Here is a 27,246-nt window from a genome sequence, read left to right as displayed (position 1 = left end):
TGGGTGTTTCTTTTTTTTTTTTACTCCGCTTGACTTTACTAGGAAAAAAAGATGCTGTAAAATTAGCGATAAATCGGTTGAGGTTATCTGGTAACCTCTTTTGGCTGAACAAATATCATTTAGGGAGTGAAAAGGGTCGTTTGGTTTGAGCTGCAAGCAGTTGTATGAAAGGTGGAAACAAGTCCAGAAAAGGTTTGCCTCGGAACGATAACAAAAGAGGGTCTGGTTGATTCCTTGATGTAGCACGTATGTTGGTTTGCTTCTACCCTGCTCATTTTATTTCTCTGGCGTCCACAGGAAGAAAGCGCGCGCAAATGTGTGTACTTTGTGGTACACACGATCCCACATACACGTGGCGTTACTGACAGAAAGTAAGGTGGTTGGAAGAAAGGAGATCGTGTGGGTTGTATTCATTTGGGCGAGAGATAACTAGCAAACCAATTTTGATGTATAAGCGCCGTTATTCACCCACGTCTCTATTGCAAAAAAAAAGATAAATAAGATGCTGAATTGCTGAATCAGTCGACCAAATTGCTATTGGTGAAATATATACGGGGAAATGTGATAGGACGGATCAGTCAACTTTTATTCTTCATACGACTTCGAGTTTCGCGTTTTCTTGATATTCAGATTTCTTCAGATCTTGAATGGACAAGTATTACCGAGGTAAAATATCGATTGGAAAATACATGGGCAGTACATTATTATGAGTTGGAAGTTGTGTTAACAGCAGACTTCTGTCGTTCGGACATATTTCTACCACTGGTACACTGGTATAACACTTTTCTACAGAAAGTTTATGGGTGAATGCTAATTGGAAAAGGATCACTTCATTTGATTTCGCCGACATTTCATCGAGTGGAGACAATCATTTAAGTACTAATTTATATAATCTTTTGTTCAGATTTTGAACTAAGAATTCTCTTGCACACTGGATGAAAGTTTTAACGGTAAGATCTCAATCCCTCTCATTCTTTCTACTTGTATATGCTGACGTGACTATTCAGTGTAAATATCTTTGATATAAAAAGAGGAATTTCTCCAATAGGTATATTCGGGGAAATTTTAAAGTCACAATTGCAATCTTGCCTTTCTGTATGTATTGTACTAATTTTTTTTTATTTCTACCTTCGAGAAAAACTTTTAAAACTGATATTCATGGAACACAATACTGCCTTTTATGATTCTCTTTGCCCAGATTTTAGGTACTTTGCTTAAGTAATTGCGATTTGTTTCCATCAATTTTAAAAGTAGAACCCAATTTAGAACACCTTGCCATTTTTTCTTCTCCCAAAATGTCGATTTTTATCTTGCTATTGTCATTATGGGGGAAACAATCTACTTGGGGGCTTCCGTTGTTACACACTAGATCAGCCTTAAGGTAGCACACTTTAAGACTTGTAACTTAAGGATGATAGATCTATTTCTGAGGCACTTACCCGAAGGTATATGCAGTGAGTTGAAGGTATCCAATTTGATGTGCTGATAACATCATAAGCATTAACATAGCAGAACAATATCGCAGTGATGGACCGACAAATCTTGAAACATGTATTCTGTCCCATGAAGAAAGATTCGGTATGCAAAAATCCATACTTTTTTCTTTTAAACTTTTTCCTCTTGTTGTATGGGGTTACGGAGTCGTATTTCGACAAATGCCTTGCTCATGGATAAAAGAGCCTTGGCCAGTGTATTAACTTTGGACCATCTTGTACATAATCAAAGCTTCAAATTAAATAATATCATCTGCTTTAATTAACACCATAGACAATCATATCATTGATTGTTTTTAAAGGATGAAATTCTATTACAACAATGATAATGTCATTTCATCAACTGGTGACGTATCATGTCAACATTTCATTCCATCAGTGTTATCAAGATTTTGTCACCGCTTTCTGTTCAAAACAATTAACGTTTATTGTTCAGCTATCATTGTAATAAATCTCGTTCCCAGTAATCGTTTTTTTTTCAATGGGAAATGGCTAAATGATTATTTCAAGACTCCTGATGAATCAATATAATACTCAGTATATCCAAAGGACATTCCTGGGAATAAATTTCGACACGAGGTTCTTGCAAAAGACGTGCTGTTTAATAAATCTTTGGATTTTCCAGTGAACTTGGTAAATGTTCGAGGCTGTCTTAACACTTCAATCATCGTCCAAAGTACTGTTGAACAAATACTATATGCCTAAGCTAGTTTCCACGGGACTGTACATATGTCTTACACATATCGACAAAAATGGGGAAAACGTTTTGTCACAAGAAAGACATGTGTAATATTAAAATCATTTAGACCGATATCATGTTTACCAATACTATTAATACTACTACTACTACTACTACTATACTCATTACTGCTACTACTACTTCTACTGATCTGCTGCTACTATTACTACTACTACTACTACTACTACTACTAGACTAACTACTACTTATTCTTCTACTACTACTATAATATAATAAAAATATTACTACACTACTACTGCTACTTGATATTATTATTGTTATTAATATTATCATCATTGTTATCATTGTTATAATAATTACTATGTTCTTTCTCTCTTCTGTCTGACCTTTTCCCTTTTTTATACTCCTCACTCCATGTAATCATGATAATACACATTAATCCATACATCCTAAGGAAATCGAACATCATAATGTATTTGGGATTATTGCTTTATTCCACCTACGGTAGAAAAGCCTGAAACAAATCTCGATATCTTAATAATGCTGAAACATACATAATTCTTAATCCTGTAAATATCAACGTCTGTCATAGTGAAATATATTTACTCAGACATGTGAGGGAAATTTTTTTTTTAGGGGGGATTTGTGTAGCTGGGTGACATCGCATGACTTTCCCCCCCCCCCTTCCCCCATAAAAAGAGAGTAAAAAAATACTGCTTTTACTGTGGTTTGTGTTGAAGAAAGTATAGGTAAAGTCCTAAAATCCACATTTTAAAGTAAAAATTAATCCTAGTTTATCTGACTATTTAGTTCGATAATTTCCTTTTTTTGGTTTTTGTATTTATCCAAGTGGTATTTCATACATCTTGTTAGAAATCGTTCTTTTTTTCTCAATGAAGAAATTTGAGGTGATTTTTTTACCAATTTATGATTAATAAAAAAAGCTGGTGTTAACTATCTAAGTGAGATCTACAATTTAAAAAAGGTGACATATACTAACATTTTTTTAATTAAGACCCTTACTCATGATGGAAGATGAAGCGCGAATACATTAACTCTTAGGTGTTAAATCCATCTTCCTGGTAATTCGCAGACAACCAAAGTCAGAAAAGATTTAGATAAATCCCACAGGACAAAGAAAAAAAATCAGAATGAGTTATAGGCAGCTTGATGTACATCGGTACATAATATAATGGGTGTTGTCGCAATCCTATAGTTTGACCTTGGTTATCTTGACATGATTCTACTTCTCCCAAAGGTTGCGTAAGCCTCAGTATATTAGTTTCCCTGCGGGCAGTTGCCATTATTAAGTTGAAGTGACGTACGATGAAAATCAGCAGGTCGCTAGATAAATAAGAAATATTATCATACCGATTAGATTCTCATTATGATAATATTCCGTGCATGAAACATTCGCATGGGCTTGGAAATGGACAGACATGGATTTTTTTTAATCGTTGCAGGTATTTACTTTAAATTTTTTATTGAAAAAGTGAGTTACTCTACACTAATTTTTTTTCCCATAATTATCATTGACCAAATAGCTACCAATACTATTTTTTAATATCTTCATTATCATCGTTATTATTTTTTTTCATTATTATTACTATCACCATTATTATTAATAGTATCATTATTATATTATAATCACCATCATTACCATTATCAGTGTGATTATAATTATTAAGACTAATCCTCCTGCTGCTGCAACAACAGCAAGTACTATTACTTACACTGCAATAATTTATATATCTACTTCTATGTTTTTTTATTATTATCATGTTCATTATCGTTTTTATCATTATATTGATTTGCATAGATATGTTACATAAAACAACCCCTACATTGTACGACATGTGTGTATATTTCATGGGCGTGCAGAAATGTACATACGATGACTTCATCTGCAAACTCCAATTTGTCCCATAACTGTGAAGTGTTTGAACATCACAATCATAACTCTAAACCGACGGCAATGGTTTTATATTTCCAAACGAAAGAAGATAATAATGATGCGACAAACAAAATACTTCATGACATTATTGAATTCGTCTTCAGCAAAAGCAAAACCGCTGGTAAAACCATGGAAAGCTGATTAAAAGCCAAGAATTTGGCGTCTGCAAGTTCATTGTAATTGTCATCATCATTATGCATGGGGGATATGACCCTTTGCCTCGCAGATTTTCCTTACTATTACATACCAAGAACGAAGGAGAGGGTACTCCTGACTGGAGTAGGTTCCACTCTGTGATCTGGAGAGCGTAACCACAATTTTTCTCCATTCGACGAGAGAACCTTTTTCATAAGGACGCTAAGAAGAGCTCAGTCTAAATAAGAAATGTTTGGAGTAGTCAAGGGACATACACTTTCCTGCATTGTGCAACAAGCATTAAAACTGATTTTTTAACAAAAATAACTAGCGTATGGAAAATGAGAAATGGAAAGTAATGGTATAAATGAATTAATTATTCGTGTGGTAATGAATGACCTTGATTGAAATGCGTAGGGAACATGGAACTGTTGGGGGGGGGGGGGACAAATGACGAGCCGCCAGACGATTCCAAAATATTTTTTTTTTAAACATGCAAGGATTTCCACGAGAATGGCCAATTAATAACATACTCCACAAGTAAATTGATTTTGAAAGGTCTTACAGCTCCATTCTGCAACGGGATAATTGATATTTCTCATCGGAATGCCCAGTACATAATTCCAATTATTTGCAAGGAAGTACCCGTATTCTTTTTATCATTATCTTCTCTCTTATCAAATGGACCAAGACGCAAATATAAAGTTTAAGGTAAGGCGAATGACGAATCTCATTTCTTAACACTATGAAATTCGAAAAAAAATAATTATAATCAAAATGGTTCATTGTGACGTAATGAAGTAATTTCCCGAGTATTCCTGCGTCACAATGTTTTATAAGACCATCGACAAGCGCAAATTGAAAATACGCTAAATATTCAAATAAAATTATTCATCCAGAAAGTTACCTCATCAATATGAATAAAAAAAGGATCATTATTTTGTAGATTCCGTTGTGGTAGTCATCGACTTTCTAATGTCTCAGGAAGATATAAAAACCGTCAAAGAAACATGAAGCATTGTTCATTATGCAACCTTCAAGCAATGGGTGATGGATTCTACTATCTATTCATTTTGTCATTCTCCTGCTAAAGAAAGATTCACCTTGAAAATATTACAATGAAAAGGTACCTTAATACCTTAAAAAATATCACAATGAAAAACGAATACACTAAAAATCAATGAGCTATTCAATTGTGAAAAAACAGAAATCCGTTCTAACTTTGTAAAATCTTGCAAGAAATCTATGCTTCGTTTTTTAAGAATAAATCTCGAAATTCAATATTTTGAGCTATTATTGATTAGTGGTATAGCAGCCAATGACATGCTGATGCCATTACTTGCCTTCTGTTAGACATTATATTTGCATGCTAATTATGATTCTAGAAGCTTGTTATTTTAGAGCTTCAGGGCATTAATCCATTATTTCAACGGTAGGCCTAATTTTCAAACTTTTTAAACTTTGCTGCGCTCGAAATATAGTATTTTTAGCTATCATTGTGGAATGATAGCTAACGATAAGTTGATGCCATTACTTTCATTTTCTCTTTTAAAAAATTATAAGTAAATTTTGATTACATTTTTAAATCTTCAGGATATACTATTTCAACCGTAATTATCAAATTTTTTTAATGCTATTTTTCAATTTTTTTTTTGTAAAATATACTCTAAATGATTTGTAAATTACTTGATGAAACACTTGATAATTTTGTACATTTGTATGAATGTTTTCTCCAATATCCACCCTATGGGTGACAGGGGAATGGTCTTTAATTGTCATTGCGTTGAGATTATGATTCGCCTTGATGACTTGCATCTCTATAATCTAATAGTGATTTTAATGGCAAACTAATCCATGTAATTATTATATTCATGAGAACGCCATTTCTTTCACAGTAATGTAGGAATCAGCAAGAATTAGCTTAGGCGTATCTCCTACATGTATCTTATTGCATTATATAAAACTCATACTTTTTTAAGAGATATATAAATGAAACAATTTGCTTTTATTACAAATTCAATAATGCTTTTTAGATGAATTATATTGAAATAACCTACTTACAAGTCTGTACAATGATGATACCATTGTAATTGCTGAAAGTGAATAGAATAAAATACTTTCAATCGTCTGTCTCCATCATGACAAATGTGGCATCAGTATGAACACTCGGGAAAGGGTTTATTATTTTTCTGTTGAACCCCCCCCCAAGAAATCTATTTTCTTTTACTACTTTCAGAATGAGTTATTGCTTTAATGTGTCGATTATATTTTTCCAGGATCAACTTTCAACTATACAGAGTGTGCCTCACAAAAAAAAAAATGTCTTTAGAGCACGGTATCTTAACAATTTGATGTGGTTTAATCATGAAATTAACATCAATCGTAAGCATGGAATCCCTTCCTTGATTCTAGGGGAAAAAAATGATTACAAATATAGTTCACAAAGTATAGAGTAAAAACCAATAAAGTATGAGGCATTTCAGGATCGAATTGTGCAGAAACTCACACGTGAATTAGCTACCCATAGAACTGGTAAGAGAAACTTAACAAAGAACACAAGACAATGCTTTTGCGCAAGGTCGCAGCACCCTGAACAGATCTTGACCATTTTTTTCTGCGCAACTTGAGTTTGACTTTGAATTTTCATCTATGCATTAACTTTTTTATCATAATTATTTTGTATCAAATCAAGAGGGAAATGTATGACGATGTTAATTAAAGATCACAAACCGTTTGGGTGTGTTAAATAATTAACTGGAAGTCCGGTTTACTTTATGTGGGAAGCACTGTATAAAATGTTTAGGGAACGCCACAACGGCGAGAGTGGTACACCTGAGTTAAGTTAAGCCAAGATACTTTTAATGGGACATTCAAGCTCTCATAGCTCTCATTTTCATATTTTGAAAATTATTTCATTCACCTTTATTTAAGAAAGGCCTTACACATTTCCAAGAGAGATAACAAACCAGATTATTCTAAATATAAGACGCACTAGACATGTAAAATTAGGGATTCGGTTTCGGTCCTATCTTGATATTAAGGAGGGGGGGGGGCGCTCTGTACAACGGAATACAGAAATCATCTAGTGTAGTTGTGTCATTCGTATTAATGTAAAAGTGTGAAAAGAATTGTGGGTCAATGAATTGGTGTAGTTCGATAAAATGGTACGAAATCGGATATTCTTCATGGACAATAGACTATTTTATGTCGCTTAATTGAATTGGATTTGCACGTACATTCATGAACATGATATGGGTGGGACTACAATGCCCTACGGAATGATGCGTTTCGTTGATGGTTGAGCGATTAAGGAACATCCTATTTCAATATGACTTATGAGGTACGTGGTGAGAAGGCGCTGGAGACCGGAGCGAAATTGGTTGGGATGAACTAGAGTGGGACAAATTGCAATGTGCTTATTAGGCAGTGCAAAACCCCCGGGTGAAATAATCGTGTTGATTAGACACCAGCCAGCATGAGAAATACGCATCCGATTTTGGCTCTTCGCATTTTTTATTCGTAGGATAAGTGTAGTTATGAAAAGCATAATCAAACAACTGATGATAAATGCCAAAAATATGTAAATATATATGCTTAAGACAATAGGTTGCAAGGTATGGGAATTAAGTAAAATTAATCAATGCCTATTCTCTCCACCCCCCCCCCCCCCACGTTCCCTTACTTTCCTTTCCTTTTCGTCAATATTGTCATTGCATTTAGCTGTAATATGTTAATAAAAGAGGTTTTCTGTGGTAAGAAACAAAATTGAATGCAAATACAATAGAAGAAGCACATAATGCTATATTAATGGAATACAGGTTAATGAGATTGTCGGTTTTTAACCATTTTGCTAAGTACAATGCAAATGCACATTAGCTACATAATCCTCAAGTAGAATTCAAAGATCCGAATAAGTTTTGTAAATTAAGATCAAGAAAACATTCGAACTACAACTCGAATTTGGAGTTTATGTAGTGGTTTGAAAACTCATCCTCTATATCAATTCGAGTTGATCTTAAGTGTACAATGACAAAGCCTTTATTTGGGCATTAATAACAATTAGTAAATACTTAGCTGTTTAATCAGAATCTCAATTGTTTTTATCCCCATCAATTAAAAAATAAAGATGACCTCGTGTATCTAAATCACTTTTGAAACAAGCATTTTAAAGCAAATTGGGATGATTTGTCAAAATTTGATTAAGGTCATCTGTTCATTTCACTATTAAACCACGGGGGAAATATGGGGTACCTCATATCGCAAAAGAATCATTACGTTTCATTGTTTTGTAAAGTGTTACGTAACCTGAAGATAAGCTTCAAGAATCATATGGAATCTTATTACCTTACAGATACCATATAAATGCTGAAGAGCTAGATTTCAATGTCAGATTTCATCACCACAATGCTTCAAAAAACGTGATAGCATTATCAGTCTGATCATCAATGGAAGAGACAAAAGTTGGCGAAACATTAATAATACAAAACAGTCACAGCACAGTCGTTTGAACTACTAGCTGTACGCAGCCAAACCAACCTTACTGAAAAAATAGACCCTTCTTTCCCTTTCGACAAGTTCCCAATCAGAACTACATCGGAATGACTAGTCACAATCTTCCTTATACTGAATTCTCGCCACATCTACAATCTAATGAATGTTAGTTCAAAATGCATGTATATTTTAAATACAGTTGATTTTGTTTTTCCTTCGTCCGTGGCTTCGGTCCTTTGATGGGAATATTAATGATTAAAACACTCTCATGATTACGAATCATCAGATTTCTAGTAGCATCGGTCTACGACCAATTTGAGTTATCAAGGTTGCTACGTATTTCGTGGAATCGTCTGTAACTGTCAACCTGAGTTAATGCTATGTTTACACCGTGTCTTCCTCTTTTATGCTTCCTACAGAGTGCAAAAGAATAATTAAATTTAGAAAATTATCAATTAATCGATGAGGACATCAGATATCGATCTTCAAATAGAACAGGATGTATGTTTTTCCCTGCGTGTTTGAGACGACTTTCTGAGATCAATATATACTCTGCTTATTAGATTACTCTCACGGCCAAAATGTACAATCTAATTATTGCTCATTACGTCCAATGTTAATCATCTTATGTTACGATTACAGAGATAAGTGAGTGACCCAATTAGGTCTTTGATCTGTGGCGTACAAGCATCATATAAATATATATATATCAGGTTCAAAACAAATAAAATGTACGATACAATGCCTCTTTTCTCTTTGTAAATCACTTGCCATTCAATATTTTCACATCTCTTTAAATATAAATATCTGTATATCATATCCGACGAATCAATGTAAACAACATAGCATATCATATCAATAAGTATTAAATACATATATCAACTGATGTACGTTTTTAATGTTATTGGTGAAAGTATTGAAAAAAGGGAGTGAGAAGGATAAGGATAAATGACATAAAAATTATTCCAAAGATTTAGCACATTATGAAATAAATGCATAATAACATTTTAATAAAACATAAAACTAGCATGGTACAATTACCATAATAATACCAACATCTATAATGATTATACTAATAACCCTTATTTACCCAAAGTAGCCAAACTATTTGGTGATTTTTAAACGGTCCCCGTTTAACATAATATGTTATTATTACTTTTTTTAAAGTCGAACGCCTGACAAGAAGACAGAAGGACCCATTTTGCAAGTTTTGGTATGACTTGGATTGGGATCGAACCCACGACCTCCCGTTCACGTGGCGGGCGGGTTCTCTACTACTGAGCCACCATCATGTCCATGATGGCACAAGACACAACAAAATACATTAATTTCAATAAAAGGAAATTGGATTAAAATTGTGTACTAAAAATGATTTATGTGTCTTCCTGAGTGAATAAAACGTAAGGCTTTCTTTGAGATCATCTTGAAAAGAAAATTCCCAAACTGCAAGCCTTTCAAAATGACGGTTGTTTTGAAAATTATTATTTTAGTCAAACAGTTACACTCATATTATTGGTGTTTCCTATGATATACAAAGTGTATGGGCAATTGGTAATAACTCATATAGCACGTCCCCAAATGTTTTTTTTTCGAAGGAATACAGTGAATAACATTGTCCCGGACATTTAAAGGGTGCATGGGCTGTAAACAAAATCGAACAAATCAATTGAAATCTTCAAGGGATGAATGTGTATTAAAAAGTATTATAACTTAAAAGGAATGTCATTTTATTCATAGCAAAATATCAAATTGAAATACTTGTCTATGACAATACCTAGATGCATGTATTCTTTTTTTATTTACATGCATACTAAAGTCATATATACATATTCCATCGCTTTGCATTCCCTACGTTTTTTTCATTCATTTTCATTCACACTTTGTTCCTAACAATTATATATCGATATTGATTATGATCAATTATATGAAAAGAAATTAGTTCGGTCAGTTTATCTCGATGATTACTCGATATGCCCAGTATGGTGTTATCACATTGTATATATAAAACATCATGGTATGGCACCCCCAATTAAAAAGAGAATTATAAAACGCTATTTTTCGCTACAACGGAAATCACATATAGGTTTCTATGAGCATGACTGAATTAATCGTGAATCGACAACAAATGCACCGCCAGTGTTTTTTCCTGTCCTTTTTTAGCAAAATAATTATGAGCTCAGATTGTAATCACTAATTAAGGATTGTTATAAGTATGGTCGGCACTAATCCAAAGTGGAAGGCCAGTGATGATACCGGCAGATTTAATTTGATTAGGTTGAATATCGCTTTCAAACAGAGTATTTCTGGTATATATATATATTGTTCTGATTTTAATTGATCAGGATAATGTAGGTATGCTTAACTTCTTGAGAATAATGGCATCAATATCATGGGCCGCGGAACCGGGGGCTGGGAGGGGGTAGCCCCCCCCCCACACACACACTTTATTTTCCAAAACCTTATACAAAAAACATAAAAATCTGAGTGTGATTTTTTTTCATGGTCAGCCCCCACCCCCACTTTCGGCTCAGTCCCCACCCACTCCCCGCGCTTTCAAAACCGTTCCACGGACCCTGAATATTAAGCTCTTTATATAGAGCAAATATTCAAAGGGCATCACGAATGGTGCCACACTTTGCTGTTTCAACTGACAAAAAATGAGGAATAATTATAATTGAGAAAATAAGTTTCTGCCCATACTAATTCGCGTTATAAAAGGATTATATCCCTCTACACTTAGCATGTTTTTTACGAAAAATAATTGACTCGCCTCCATCTTAAAAAAAATGGAACTGCAATTGTTAAAGGTCAGGTCCACCCAAGGCAAAATTTGCTTTGAATCAATAGAGAAAAATCAAACAAGCAATGCGCTAAAAATTTTATCAAATCGGATGTGAAATAAACAAAAAAGTTATGACAGAATTGTTATATTCATAAATCATTGATATTTAAATGAGAGAGTTGATGATTTCTTCACACAATATTTTTTGTGTATTGGGGGGTCTGAAATATACTATATATAAATTTTTACAGATGTGCCAATAAGGAAAATTCGATAGAATCTTGAACATATAAAATTACCAATGTTAAAACAATGGTAATTCAACGTGTAAAGGTATGAATAAAACTTTGTTTTACATGACAATAACGAGAAAAATTCAAATATCAGATATTTAATATAATAAAAATACAAAAGAAATAGTGAGTGGTTGATGTCACCAGTCCCCTCACTTGCATACCGACCAAGATGTTTCGTTAAAACTTAAGTGAAACTTTGAAATGTCATAACTTTCTTATTTTCAGGCGATTTAAGTATCATGCTTGTTTGATTTTCTCCTTTTAGTCAAATAAAATTTGTGTTGGAGTATATTTTCATTCCTTTAAGCATAATACGTGTTTCTTAACCCTACAATCATCCCGAGTGCTGGTATTGTGGTGACAACTTACTCATATACAATTTAACTTATTCAGTGAAAGTGCTTGTATTGACATAGTTAAATATAAGCATAATGATATTTCAACTTACTTTAACGATGAAAAATATTTCATCCTGCATGTATGCATGAATTGAGATTTCGACGCCCCAATCAACTAAGCTAGATGTTGAATTTTAAGATAAAAAACTCTCTACGGTTGAGTAGGCGGTTATTGTTTAAACTTTGATTTAGTAGGTCCACGTGCAATAAACGTAATCTGAGAACTAGTGCAGTTGGCTGCTTCAATCTGCAAGCCATTCAATCGAAATCCAATCCTGGGCGTTTTGATAGTACAGTTGGCTTATACGATTTTGAAACTTTTTTTCCCTCCTTATTTTTAATGATCTTTTGTATTCTCTTCTCCCACGAAACAAATCTGAATATAGTAAAACATTAATTTCATCATCATGAATTCAAAATGTATCAAATTACACCGTCATTACAAAACTTGGTTTTAACTGTACAGTGATCGTAAATACACATCCACACATGAAAATAAGTTGATAATTTCCCCCAAAAGGCCATGAATTAATTTGAAGTCATATACTGGATGTTCTCAAACTACCGGATATATATTTTTTTAACAAGATTAATTTAGTATTTTTTCAAGGGATATTCTTTGTTTTCTCTTACATTCATTAATGAAGTCATTGATGATAGCAATGTCACTTATAATCATAAGTTGTATAAAGGGATGTGGTCTGTTCAAAATAATTCAAACAACTCTGTTTACTATGTGAATCGCAAAAAATTGTTTAAACAATTGTTTAAAATCTTAAACAACCATGCTTAAATTATTGATTAAATGTCTAAATTTAAACTTTGTTGTTTACGATTTTAAACACTTGTTTGAAATGTTTAAACAACTACTGTGCGATTCACATAGTACACAGCGTTGTTTAAAATATTTTTAACAGTGTTGGTAGAACGATCCGCATTGAAATGCTGAATTCAGCTTGGGTGTAGATGATTTGAGAGATCACAAGCTGATATTACAACTGCGTTTATACTGGATTATTTATGCATTGGAAAAAAAATATACTATTATTAAGTCACATATATATTCCAAGTATTTACATTTGAGAAATAAAAGAAAACAAGTGACATAATTTAATGTGATTTAAAAACATGGTGCCTTGATCTAGATTTCCGTTGCTGATTATGTGTTTTTCTTTTTGTATTTTATTTTCTTTCCGAAAGCTATTCCCCATTTTCCGCTTTTATAACATCTTGTTTTCTGGAACAGGATATAATATGAATTGCAATGAATACATTCATCAAAATTCATCCTTTTACTCTGTCAAATGACGATGGTTTCAGATTTATATTCAAAATTTTCAGTCTTTCTCTCTCGGATAATTAAACCCCTTAATGAAAAAAATAAAAATACCACTAAACTTGCTTGACGAACTATACTGACAAACACAAAATGATTACATTCTGATAGCTTCTCAAAGTTGTCTGTAGCGTATTTTAATGAAAATATCAATAAACTGAAATGGAAATGGATTAACTGAATATTTCATTGAAGATACGTTCTTGTAAATTAAAATAATCGCTTATCCATTCTAATGCCAACAAAATATTCATTCAAGCGTGGATAAAAAAATCTGGAGTTGAGACAGAAGTATATAGAACTGGCTTCGGGACTTGGGTTGTTTATGAACGTGCATTACATATTACTTTAATAAAATGAATGAATTAATGAAATAGGAGAGAAGCGAACGAAAAAACGTTTGGTACATGTATAACCTTTGCGCAATCATGATGTTACATAAATCTGATCGTGAATCTCAGTAGGAAATACCCTAATGCCGCAAGTTATTCCTTGGTAGAAGATGCTTTTAACCTTTTCTTAATACAGGATATTGCCTGAGATTTAACAAAAATACATGGCATATGTCATGAGATAGGCGGATTTCTCAGATGAAGCCAGAGGTAGTAATTAAGGTTAAGGTCTGATAATCAGTACATATGGCATGAATTATATACGACTCGATGAGGATGTGAGCACCTGAACTTATTAAATAAGCCTCGAGGTCAAAGACTGGACGTTCCTCATCTATACAAACAGACGTCATTGACTTCGATATCACTCCAAAACAAACACACGCATGCACGAACAATATACACCATGTGAGTAAAAAAAGATTGACGCCTCACAAAATTAATGCCCACTTTAAGGGAAAAATGTTTCATAAATACATCATTATTATGTATGTCCAGAAAGAGTATCGTCTCCAAAATAAATTGACGCCATAATCATGTGGTATGTGTTCACGCTTGGATAATCAGAGAATTGCGATCAACCCGATCAATCGCAGAAAGTTCTAAATATGAATGTATATCCATAAATTAATTGATTTCTTTACAATTTGGTGTGATCTTTTGCAAATTTCCTGTAGAAAAAAAATGACACTGATGGATTTTCCAAAGAGTTACGATTGACTGGATCTATCGTAACTCTTTGTAAGACGGGTCCCAGGTGTTTTTTAAATATTTTTTTATTCATTTTTTTTTACTGTGATGTAAAGTTTTGACTTCCGCCAAAGCAAGGCATGGCTGCAACAAATGAGTCCAGATACCATTGGTGTCATAATCCCCCATGAGTAAGCAAACATATTTGCAAACCCTTTCAATGAAATTATCTTGAGAATTGATAATGAAAAGTGATTTTAAACAATTCTAAAAGGTGTTTTGCAATGGATTTTAACCATGGATTATGATATCATTGGCAACTGGATTCATTAATTAGAGTCATTCCTTACTTTGGAGGAAGTCAAAATTTACATCACTGTAAAAAAATTATACTAATTTTCCAAGCGTAAATACGTACCACATAAATATATTATCAAATTATTTGAGAGAAAATGCTCTTTCCGGCCTCACATGGTATATGTATATTGCATTCTTTCGAAATCAGTGTAAGCGGATGTGCTAGTTTTGAATGATTAAAATTAATACTTTACATTGACAAGTGAAACTGACAACTAAATCGTCATTACGGAGCCTGGAAAACCTTACCATAATACAAAAAAAAGTTTCCATTGAATACAAAAAGAGCAAAACCTTATACTTAAAAAGTTTTGAGCAAAGAAAACATAAAATCCTTAACTAACTAGACAACTGTCAGGTAAGAATCTTATCCACGGACCCAGTGGTTTACATAAACAAATTTCCGATGTTCAGAAAGAGATTTGGAATCGCTAGTCATTTGGATGTTAAAAACTGATTCTCTCGTCACTGCCAGTACACGTGGATTTACTTGAGCTATTTGGTTGCTTATCAGATTTCAGTCATACTCAAAATAAACGTGGAGGATAAGCCGCCTTGTGATGTGATCTGATATATAAATAGAATCCCAATCCATATGACTGGACGCTAATTGCCATTGTCAAGACTAGAGGAAACAATTTCAATAAATCAAGTATCTTGTGAGAATACTCTTCTCATAAAATATACGACTTACGCCCTCTTCTTAGAGCACAATGAGGTTTTACACCCTTACATAAAGTAAAGTGAAGATTTGTACTATTCCACTTAAACGGAATTCAAGTTAAGTTCGGTCTTTTAATGTGGTATATCTTTAATACCTACTAACGAGAAAATAAAGTTCATGCACTTCTGCAGAGTCAAACTTATCTTTATGTTGTATATAACTATGAGAAAAACAATGCCTAGAAATAAATTTACCGTTAAAATACAGTAAAAATACAATCCGTGAAATTTACAATTTAGCATATTCCTATGAGACCTATAAGCTATTTTCACCATTTAATTTGGGGCTTTTGTAAATAAAACGCCTTTTAACAGTAAATTGGGCCCAAAAGATTATGAATTTCCTCTCAAAATTTGGTAATTATTTGTGTTTGTTTTTGCAGACAATTTCCGATGGGAAGATGTAAAAAAAAAAAATAAATACGGAGGGGGGGGGGGGGGCTTTAATAAAAACCGTATTAAAAGGTAAAACACCTATAGATTGAAAGCTATGACGAATCAGAAAACAACAGTTCAAGTTTCATACATTTTCACTGCCAAACAGCTATGTATTTTGCTTCATTTTCGATAATGGGCTTAATTGCGCTTTTCAACAACCTACATGACGTCATTTAAAGTTGAGATTACATGCGTTTATATGAAGACAAAAAAAAGTACTTTCAAAATTAAGAATGGGAAATGTTAAGAACAATATGCACAGAAGGGCTGCATTTTGAATATTTACTGCTTATTTTGATGAAACCCAAGCTCGTGCACTCGTTTTTGGTGAATATTTACAAAAGATGACGTCATACAATCCTTGCGGGTGAATAGCCCAATGATAGTCATTTTTTATGTCTCCAATTTGTAACACTTGTAAAAGAAATACTCGGCAGATAAGCTGTAAAAGTGAACGAAACTGGTTTTGCTGTGTTCTCCATTAGCTCTCCGTTGAAGTATCATACCTGAATTGATTATTTCGCTTCCAATAAGGTCTTCAAATTTCGAATGATATTTACTTTTTCACTGTTACAATATAGTACCGTGATTGCCGGCGGCATGCAAATCTTTATCAAGGCTTCCACCTTAATGTCGATCCGATCCCACCGATGTCAAAACATAACTATGGTTGTCATTACTGGAGCAGCAACAGATATTCCAAAATATATAAATTACTCTTCATTTGTGTGAAAGAAAATGATTCATCAACATCCAATTCAGTTTCACGAATAGACGTGTGGTCTCCAACGTAGAAGAAAAGCAGAACACACTTTAAAACTGCATTTAGCTATCACTATTGGTACAAACCTAAGATATATACAGGTCTGAACAGTTTGATCCTTACCGAATGTTAGTTTTCAAAAGATACAAATTGAGTTATCTACAAAATCTTCTCCGGACACCCTGGCTCATCTTCATCTTTCTTATTAAAGTTATAAACAGATTCTTAAACAATCCCAGCTCACTTTTTCTGAACTTGTAATCCCATTTCTTCTTTTTCTTTCTTTTAGGATATTTAGGAAATTATGTTCACTTATGTTTTCCTTGGCCAACAATATTTTCTCGGTTTTCCTTTTTCCCCATTAGGTAAACAATATAGTGAGGCGATGGAAAACTTACTCTCTGCCTTTCTTGTAACTATCGTTTGTCCTACGAATGAATCAAGGATACACATAAAAGGCCAATTAACTAAACATGCTTGCAAATGGGGGAGGGGGTTCTGGTTTTTATGTATAGACATAAGTGGGGTGTTTTGTAATCTTAATTTTGGTAAAGTAATTTCCTATTGTTTCTTATTCAGGGTTTTCTGTATTCAGAAAACACTGAATACAGTTTGAGAAGGGTCTATAACTGCGTGAAGTGAGGTGCATTCTTTTCTGGTAATTTAAAGCCGTTTTCTGTTTGTTTTTCAGAACGTTCAGTAAACGTTAGACACAGTGGCGTAACTACGGGGGGGCATGGGGGGCGCGTGCCCCCCCCCCATCGTCTGGCAAAAAAAAGACGGGGGAAAAGGAAAAAAAGAGGAAGGAGAAACTAGTGTATATTCTATTATATTAAGTTATATAAACCCCTCAAAAAAGTTTTGCAACTCAGTTTTGGGGGATGATATCTTTTTGGTTAATGAAGTATAAAAGAAGAAACTGGTATCATTGGAAAGCTGAATTATTCTTCTTTACAATGACATGCCATTTGCTGTGTTTATGTAATCATGGAATATGCAATCACCCTGAACATCGAGAAAAGTCAGAAGTGAAATGTTGTGCAAAATGCATTGATGAGTCTCCATTTCTATAGAATTTCCACCATGCAGGTGACAGTGAATGCACTCGGTCCATCCTCGAAACAATTGGAAATTCGCTATTGCAAACGACGCATTCTGCAACATTTCATGTCTAACATTGCTGCGTATTATCATGTCTGTGTATTTCATGATAACACTAGCATTACAAATGGCACATGATTGTAAAGAAGAATAATCATGCTTTCTAAAAATATCATTTTTACACATGATGATGGCACATTAAGAAATTTATTAGCGCTCAAACTTGCAGTTTGAGTTGCAGAACTCAAACATGACATGGCAACGAATTTTGCAACATTTCATTTTTTATATTGCTGCATATTTATCATGTCTGTGTATTTCATGATAACACTAGCATTACAAATGACACATGATCGTAAAGAGGAATATCATACTTTCCAATGATACCACTTTTACATATGATGATGGCACACTAAGAAATTTATTAGCACTCAAACTTGAGTTGCGGAACTTTTTTTGAGGGGTTTATAATATATTATTTTATAATACATATATCATATTACACAAATATTTATTTTGTCATAACTTTATGAAACATATTGTGTTCATCATTTCTGGTGCACGCAATTTCTGTTTAATGCAAATATATAATCCTGTTGTACTGAAACATCCCGTTTTCAAGTCAATACACACCAGATACATGTATTTCTTCACACTTCGAGTTATTGTTTTATGTAGTGACTTGCTTCTTTTTCAAGAGATCGCCCACTTTTAAAGTCTGAATAAACTTATTCCCAGTTCTTGTGTTCGCATAAGTGGATTGGTGAGATATGTCTGCTCTTCATTAATCCCTTTACTGGTCTGAATACTCTATCAGAAATTTTCAGTTCGCGCTTCGCGCTCGCATCATCTAGTAAGTGAAATACGTATGGTCCTAGCTAAGCTTGGTCTTAGTGAATTTTTACAAACAAGCCTGGGAATGCCCCTCTTCAGGTCTCCTATTTTAAATATTCAGCTCGCGCTTCGCGCGCGCAGTATTTGATTAGTGAGATACATATCATGTTCATGATTACATTTGAGTACAAAAAGTGCTTCTTGTGTTTAGGTGTAATTCTTACAAAATCAGCAAGCGCTTGACGCGCGCATTAGATGACTGGTGAGATATGTATGCTCTTCATTAATTCCTAAAAACTATACTCCTTTTGCCCCTGTTTGGGGTTAATATAAACAAAAATTTCAGCTCGCGCTCGCATTGTTAGATTAGTGAGACAAAAAATTGCTTATCTCCCCTTGTTTAGGTTTGATCGAATGTAAAAAAATTTCAGCTCGCGCTTCGCGCTCGCATTATTTAATCAGTGAAATACATATCTGTTTAATATCACAGTCCTTAAGATGCTTCTATTAGGTCAGTATACCTGGTAACTGAGCGCGCTTCGCGCGCCCAGTAAGTGACTCAAATTTTTGCTGGTCCCCCCCAATGCCGTGACTCACGGTACGTCACTGGTTAGACATGATCTTTCATACAGGAACATCATTATTAGAATAGCAGATTTATGACTGAACCAGCCCATCCTCCACGTTTCTTATGATTTGTAATGAATAAGAAATGAATTAATGAAGAGAATAAACAAATTTGTATCTTATTTAATGACTTATTACACTATAAAGTTTATATTCAATTCAATTAAATTCTTCATTCCATTTTCATTCAAAACATAATACAAAGTAATACAAATCAAGTACAATTTTACAGCTTATGTATAACATGAAATTACAAAATGAAAAGCAATGGATAGAAAGTAACTTTAAAATTTGCGCGTTAAAATTACCTGGAATCAACACTTGCATTATCTCCCGACCAGGCCCTTTCGTTCTTGTTCTCAATATGTTCAAAAAATAGCGGCATGGTAATCCTACGCCATTTAAGTGTGTGGGTTGTGATACCTTGATTGCAGTGTGGAAAGGATGAACGATAAACAAGAAGTCTACACCACTTAATCTACTTATTTTCTACATCACTCCACGAAATACGATAATCAGTGATGTGGATTAGCGGAGGAGAGCCCCATGCGCTTCGTATGGGTAAGGCACGAGTACTAGACATGCTAGATGGATAGCGGGCAGTATGAGAGACAAAGGTATAAGGAAATTAAGACCGCGTTTTACTTGACCCCACAAAAACAGGAAGGAAGTTGGCGGGTACTTGGTCTTCGATGGGGAGTTTGTGTGTTTGAGTGTTTACGTAGGGAGGGTGGGTGTATTTGGAGGGTTTGGTTTGGTGGTGAGTGGTTTTAATTCCCTCTTTATTATTTTTTTTGATTGACCACTATTCGATTGCGGTATGATAGTAACAGACTAAGAGGTATGTTAGTTGTGTGTTGATTGGTTTTGCGCGTAGCTTTGTCCACAGTACGGTTCTGCTGTGACAGAAATACTATTTAATGGCAATATACCGCTGTCATAATGTGTAGTTCGGATAAGCTTCATTGCTGATCAGAATGTGAGCTAAATGATTCACATTAGTAAGAGATTTTAATTACTATTAATTTCACAGGTCGGAAAACTTTAATACAAGTTATCATAAATGCATTGTTTAAGATGCGCAGCGGAACTGTACAGTTATTGTCAGATCATAATCAAAATAAGCCTTTAAAACGCTTTATAAAAAAAAATAAACACCTATTGTAGTGTATGGGGTTGAAGAATAATCACTATGATAGCTGTTTCATTGGTAAACTTATTTTTTAAATGTCTTGCTTTAATTATGACCTTTGCTAGACACATCATCAGACGCCTATTAATTCACCAGTCAGGTTAGCAGAATGTAAACTATTGGCATATATACGTTGAAATATATGGATGAACGATATTCTATTTTCGCGCACTTAGAATTCATTACAAAGAGATTAGAAGATGATTGGTATTTCCGATTTATGATTAGCAATACTTATTGATTCCATTTCTATAAATTGCTTTGATATCCAAAGAAATATCCACGCTTAACGTATAAGGCAACAAGGTCTTTCAGCGCCCACGTGACGTCGGGTATTGTTTTTGTTATTAGTTGATTATATTTACGGCGCTCTCATTAAAAAATATATATATCTGCGTCATTAACGTGAAATATATACTTATAAGTAGCAAATCACATATCGAAGTAGTTAGTAAGCCCAAGCCACCTAATTTACTTTCTTCCTGACAAAAGAGACAGAGATGATATCTAGCTTAGATGTGAAACCAGTATCTGTCAGTTTCAAACATGTTTAGCACATTGCATAGGAACTCTGAATATCCATCAACTTACCGTAAACGAAAGTACTATTCAGATAACCTTGTACACCTTATCTTTATTGTTTGTATATCAATAACGCTATTGGAAATAACACAGTGACCCACAGTATGTGCCACAGTGCGTTCACAGTGTGGAACACAATGCGAATTCACCTTCGCACTGTTAAAATCTGAGCATTTCAACAGTGTGACTCACCTATTCACACAGTCGACCATGTGAAGACGCTGTGTGAACAGTCACACTGTTGAAGTGTGAAAATATCTCCACAATGTTGTATTTGAGCATTTCAAAAGTGTAAATATTTTTTTTTCACACAGTCCGCTATGTAACACAACTGTGTCCTTTCCAGCAGGGAATTAATCACACTCGTAATACAATTTCCGTTAAAATTAAATGAACAGGGTTTTTTTTCCTTCCGGTAGACTAATTGGAGATCGGACACCGGATGAGATGAATGGTATCCCTACCGCCAAACATGTACATGAATAAATGAACTTTAGTAAATTCGGATTAAACGTCAGATTAAATTGGGTTAGGATTTTATTTCATCAGCATAGAATGTGCCCCGGGATATCTTGCGCTAAGCAATTTGGTTGAAAGGATACCTGGATCCTAACGATCGCTCAAAGTAATGCAATTGCGCACCGCTCATACCGTCAAAACGCACATTGTAGCCAATGAATAAATATACTGCTTTCTTATAACCACATTGTATGCGCAAGTTCGCAGAAAAACCCATCTCGTATTCTTGAACGAAAAACTTCACAGAATCAAAGGAAATTGCATCTATGAGAATCTCCCTAAAGATTTGTCTTTCTCGTTTCATTTTCTTTTCTCCCTTTCTTTAGTATTGAACTCAATGCAAATGGAATACATACATAGATTATTTTCCAAATTTGTTTTATAGTCCTACATATTGGATTTGCACTTTATACATTTTTTCTTGTTATAATGCGATTTCTGGACGTGTTGAATTGATAGCGGTTCACGGATTAAAAGTGTGTCGAATTTTTCCCTTCTTCCGCCATAGCAAATGTTCATGGAGTTTCTATGAAACTTAATTTGTGATGTCAAACCATCGATTTTCTGTGTTGTTGGGGGTTTACCCTTTTTGTCATTCAATGCATATTATGTTTTATGGTTCGTCCTGTATTTACATATTACTAGTTTTATTTGATTATATTATTATTAATATGTCAATATATTGTATTTCTAAAACATACAAAATACTTGTTGGGAAACTTTAGGACTTTAAGAGATATCTATGATCTAAAAACAAATCCAGCTAATATAAGTATGAAAAAATTAGATCTGCTTAGCCAAAAAAATTTTTGGCCATGTTAGCAGTTGACTTATGTTCTGTCAGTAGATATGCATGTATGTCTTTTGAATATGAATCAATTTATAGAGAATCCGATTTGATTTTTTTTTTCAAATTCTTCAGTATGAATTTGCCTATAATCCATTCAATACGTCTTTGATCAGTGATTGTTATTTAGGACATGCACTCATATTATCATGGTTTTACTGATATATATCTATTGATTTAATCACTGTTCTATCTAATCCATTCCCTCTTGCTAATGATGCCATAGTCACACCACGAAACAGAATCCAGACCGATCAGAGCTATTACGTTATTTCCAATGGCATGCATCGGTCGGTTTTGGAGTCGGTTTCGTTAATGTGACTGTAACATTGGTATGAAATGTTCCCATCAATAGAGAGAGTTCGGACGTGTGTTTGTTTAATCTTTATATATTCCTCTGCCTTTAAAATGGTTGAGTTATTATTTTTGGCATGTGTATTTCAGTTAGGCTGGAAGCACTATTAACAGAAAAAACACTAATGGATTGTATGTTTGAATTTGCCAGCGCCTGATGAGGCTGCGATGAATGCAAGAAATGCTCCCCAGGGAATGTAAATTGTGCACTTTTCGTGCGGGGTTAAAATGATTTCAATGACCGGGGTGATGTGCTGTAGCGCGCTTTGAGCCATTCTGGGAAAAGAAAAGGGGAGTTTATGAGGGGAGAGTGTCATCAACATTTTTATGTGACAGGTTGTCAGATCTGACAGCTTCTTATTTTGATTGGCTGTGAAGCGCTGTTACTAAAGTAACTGACAGATAAAATGGGACTCGTTGGACAAAACATCCAACAAGTTCTTTTATGAAACACTCCCCTGGTACATCCATCTGTCGGTTAGTGTGCAGACACAGACCCTGATTGAACTCTAATCAACAGGTGGGTCTCCACGCAAAGACTAGCGCATATAAAACTTGCTGCTTCATTTCGAAGGCCTTCAGTAAACAAGGCAATATAGACTGCACTTTCAGACCTATTAACTCGAATAAAGGGTTTGCACAACAGACTACCTGTCGGTCCATGTACTTATGCAATATTCTTCAGAACTGAAGTATTGAGATGATCTTCGTATCATAGCATTTTAAGGTAATTAACACATCTTTTTTTATCTCTCTCTCTCTCTCTCTCTGATTTGTCTTACATATCTCTTCTACGTTGACTGGATGTACCACTCTTTACCGTCATTAGGAGATGACTCGGGGCGTTCCCTCGCAGATTCCGCGGGTGCTGTTTGTAATTTCATTGGTGCTCCTCGTGTGCCTACCCGGGATCAGCCTCGCAGATAGGGCTTGTTGCCGTCGGACAGAAGGCTGCAACCTCCGAACCGATTGTACGTGTAAGATTCTCGAGATTAGGTGCAGAGACCCGACCATTGGCATCCAATATTATGGTAAAAGGTCCCCAGTCAGGTCAGCATCGTCATATCATGATTCATTTACACCCATTCTACAGAGGATAGCAGAATTGGCATCACTGCAACAGGATGATGAAAGGTGGAAAAGGAAAAGATGGTCTTCTTCAAATAGTCGGTACCCTTTTTATGATTACGACCTGAGGCCATTTTGACACTGGTATAGGCCTATGCTTTCATTTTCTTTGAATTATTTTCATTGTTGCTTTATACATAAGAAAACAAAATGTAAACTACAATTGAGATACTATTTTCTGAATGAATATTTACTAGTCAATTATTATCTTTTGTGAAACGCCAAATTCTAGCAGACTTAGTGATTTACTTACGAATATTGAAGTGATCCGATAGTTGCTTTTGGTACTTCGAAAGATCTGTTGAATTGTAATAAGAGATCTTATCGAAGATCCAACGTTCTTATTGTCCATATTGAAAAGTACTGATATAGAATCCTGTAAATGCATTTTTTGTGTGCTTGATTTTTTTCTTGTTTTAAACTTGAATAATTCATTTCTTTCTAGAATAGAAGCTGCCTTGGTGAATGTAATTCACGTAGATGAACAACAAATCCAAATATTAGTTTAGATATAAATGTTGTCATTTATCCTGTAGCATTAGAATGTCCTTTAAATACGTTGATCAACTTTCTATTCATTAATGCTTATTATGATCATTAGGACATTGTGTTGTCAATGTATATAATTCCCTGAAGTATCACCGTTTCTAAATGAAAATCATCATTGCAGCATTTCAATTCCAGCGACTTGAGTTAAATAAATAAGGTTAAAGGCACTTAACACCGATAATAATCTACAATTGTTGTTGAATTTAGTTACGTTTTAAAAATAGATATTTCGCTTGATTATAGATCGGGTCAGTAAACTGATGGTCAATCAGTTACTATCAAGAAATAAATTCCCACACTTACAGTCAAATTCCAATGAACTATTTTTAAATAAGAATATTTCAAATGTTTCTTTTTAAATACACCGAAAATTGTGATATCCCTAAAATGAATGAAATATATGTTTTAAGCGTCGATGTATCCTACAATCAAAGATGCCTGGAAAAAATCCTGATAATGTCTTTACACGATAAACTGCTATTCTTCCCCCTTTTCACATTTTCCTAACAAATTATTGTCGTTGTTTTATTCACTGATTTAGAAAGTATTCGTCATCTTATCAAAAAGTCGCTTTAACTTTTTTGTTACTATGTCGATGTCATTCTATCATTCACCAATGTTTCCCTTTTTGTTTCCATATTGGAGTTTATTAACAAGGTTTGGATGCTTTTTATTGAACGAATACATATAAGAATGTGTTTTTCAGATTATAGAGGCCAGTCGACAAGACATACAGAAAGATTTATACGTCGACATTGTCGTATAGGGATAGTGCTAGATCACAGAAATATTGTTTTCGAGATACAATACCATTATTGATTAGAATTTTCATTGATTTTGTTATTAAAACGACGGTATTGTGATTACTAGAATTTACCATAATTGAAAAAAAAACTAAATTGGTAGTCACATTCGGCAAAGAAATACTTTGTAAATATGTTTTTGGTTGTTGTCATGATTGTGCACTTATTTGGGCGTTCAGGTACTCTTATGCTACACTGCACGAATGAAATAGTCAAACCTGATTAGCATTAATGTCTAATTGCCAGCATGCAAATGGTAATTCAATTTGGTTCTTTACGACGGTCAAGGTTAGTAAGCAACTTGCCCACAATTCCAATAAATCCTACATGCTATCTATAAAGCAAAACTGGCCACTTAAGGCGGTCATTTGTGACTGGTTGGTGATGCACGTTTGTCAGTAGTCTTTATCGGGGTTATCTCTTACACGCAAAAACCTGATTGAACATCCATTTAAGGAAGAAGATAACTCCCCAAGGGGAATCACTCTTCCTTTCAACGAGACGAAAAGTATTTGTGACAAAATCAAAGAATAGGTCAATTTAGATGGGTAACAATCCCACGAAATATGTGTTGCGTGATATTGTGACCGCGTTTGTGAAAGTACAGAATCGATATACATCAATTATAGTCACATAAAGTTTGAGGCTTGTACTGAAAAGATAAAAAATGACGTAGGCAGGTTCTTAATCCATTCAAGAGCTGTAATGGCTGTTTCTGTTTTCGTAACAAAATGTACAGTGTCAATAAAATTCAACAATGTGTTTGAACTATTCTATTTTCACACTATTACGTTTCAAGAAATAGCCATATTGCTTGTCAGTAGGAAATGAAATTTAAACTTTCGATGACTATTTGTATCTAAAATCGTCTCAGAGCTGTATAATTTAAAATTCAAGAATTCAGTTTAGCGGACTTATGCAATTAAAAAAAAAACAGGATGTAGTATTGGTATTTTGAAGTATAGTGTTAAGAAGATTTCTAGTAAGGCAATTGTGTTATAAATTAAACATATATCATACAATGTACATGTATAACTTGTGAGAACTGCTTAATAAATGCCGTTGAATTCATGAAGGACATATTTTTTTTCTATAAGTAAAACATGAAATATGTTTCACATAAATCCTCCGAAGGTGTGATATACTTAGACACCAAAGTTTAATATAGTCACGAGGATTGTGCAGGTATAGAGTAAATCTGAATTACAAAGATAAATATACATTATCAGCGGTCAGTGGTTTTCGTATGGAAATTTATTTAAAAACACCTATTCTAGATCTACGAAATAGAAGTTTGCTTAATCATTTTTAGACATAACTTCAATTTGCATTTGCACGGTTGTGGGTTTTGTGATATACGTTTATTTGGGCGTGTGTTTGATTGGGTGTGCAAGCGTGTGTGGGTGGGTGCGTGAGTGTGAGCAAATGCAAGTATATTTACATGTGCATCACTTCAATGAATAGCAGATACTTTGGGTTTTTTTCCGTCTATCAGTATCTGCATGAACAAGAAGAATACCTTAGCAGTATTGTATGTTTGGAACTATTTGGAATTCTTCTATTTCAAATGTAGTGAAAATGTTCATTCATTTGTGTTGTATTTCATTTTGTTCTGGAGATATTGGATTTATATATATACTTAAACAGAACATGTTTGAAGACATTTGGGGAAGAGTTTGTAGAGTAAATGCGTGCCTAACAAGGACCTTGTAAATAAAATGTGATTTTTGCAAACGTTAATCCTCCAAATAGCATTAAATTA

At 34.0% G+C, this 27,246-nt stretch overlaps 1 long non-coding RNA gene across 1 annotated transcript; it reads left to right on the top strand.

Annotated features, from left to right (window-relative positions):
• LOC121421838 lies at positions 1-27,246 on the top strand. Its single transcript, XR_005971050.1, has 2 exons — positions 1-950; positions 23,834-27,246. It is a non-coding gene; the product is annotated as an uncharacterized LOC121421838 (long non-coding RNA).

This window comes from Lytechinus variegatus, chromosome 1, assembly GCF_018143015.1.
Source record: "Lytechinus variegatus isolate NC3 chromosome 1, Lvar_3.0, whole genome shotgun sequence".
NCBI lineage: Eukaryota > Metazoa > Echinodermata > Echinoidea > Temnopleuroida > Toxopneustidae > Lytechinus > Lytechinus variegatus.
This window is presented reverse-complemented; position numbering and strand designations above follow the sequence as displayed.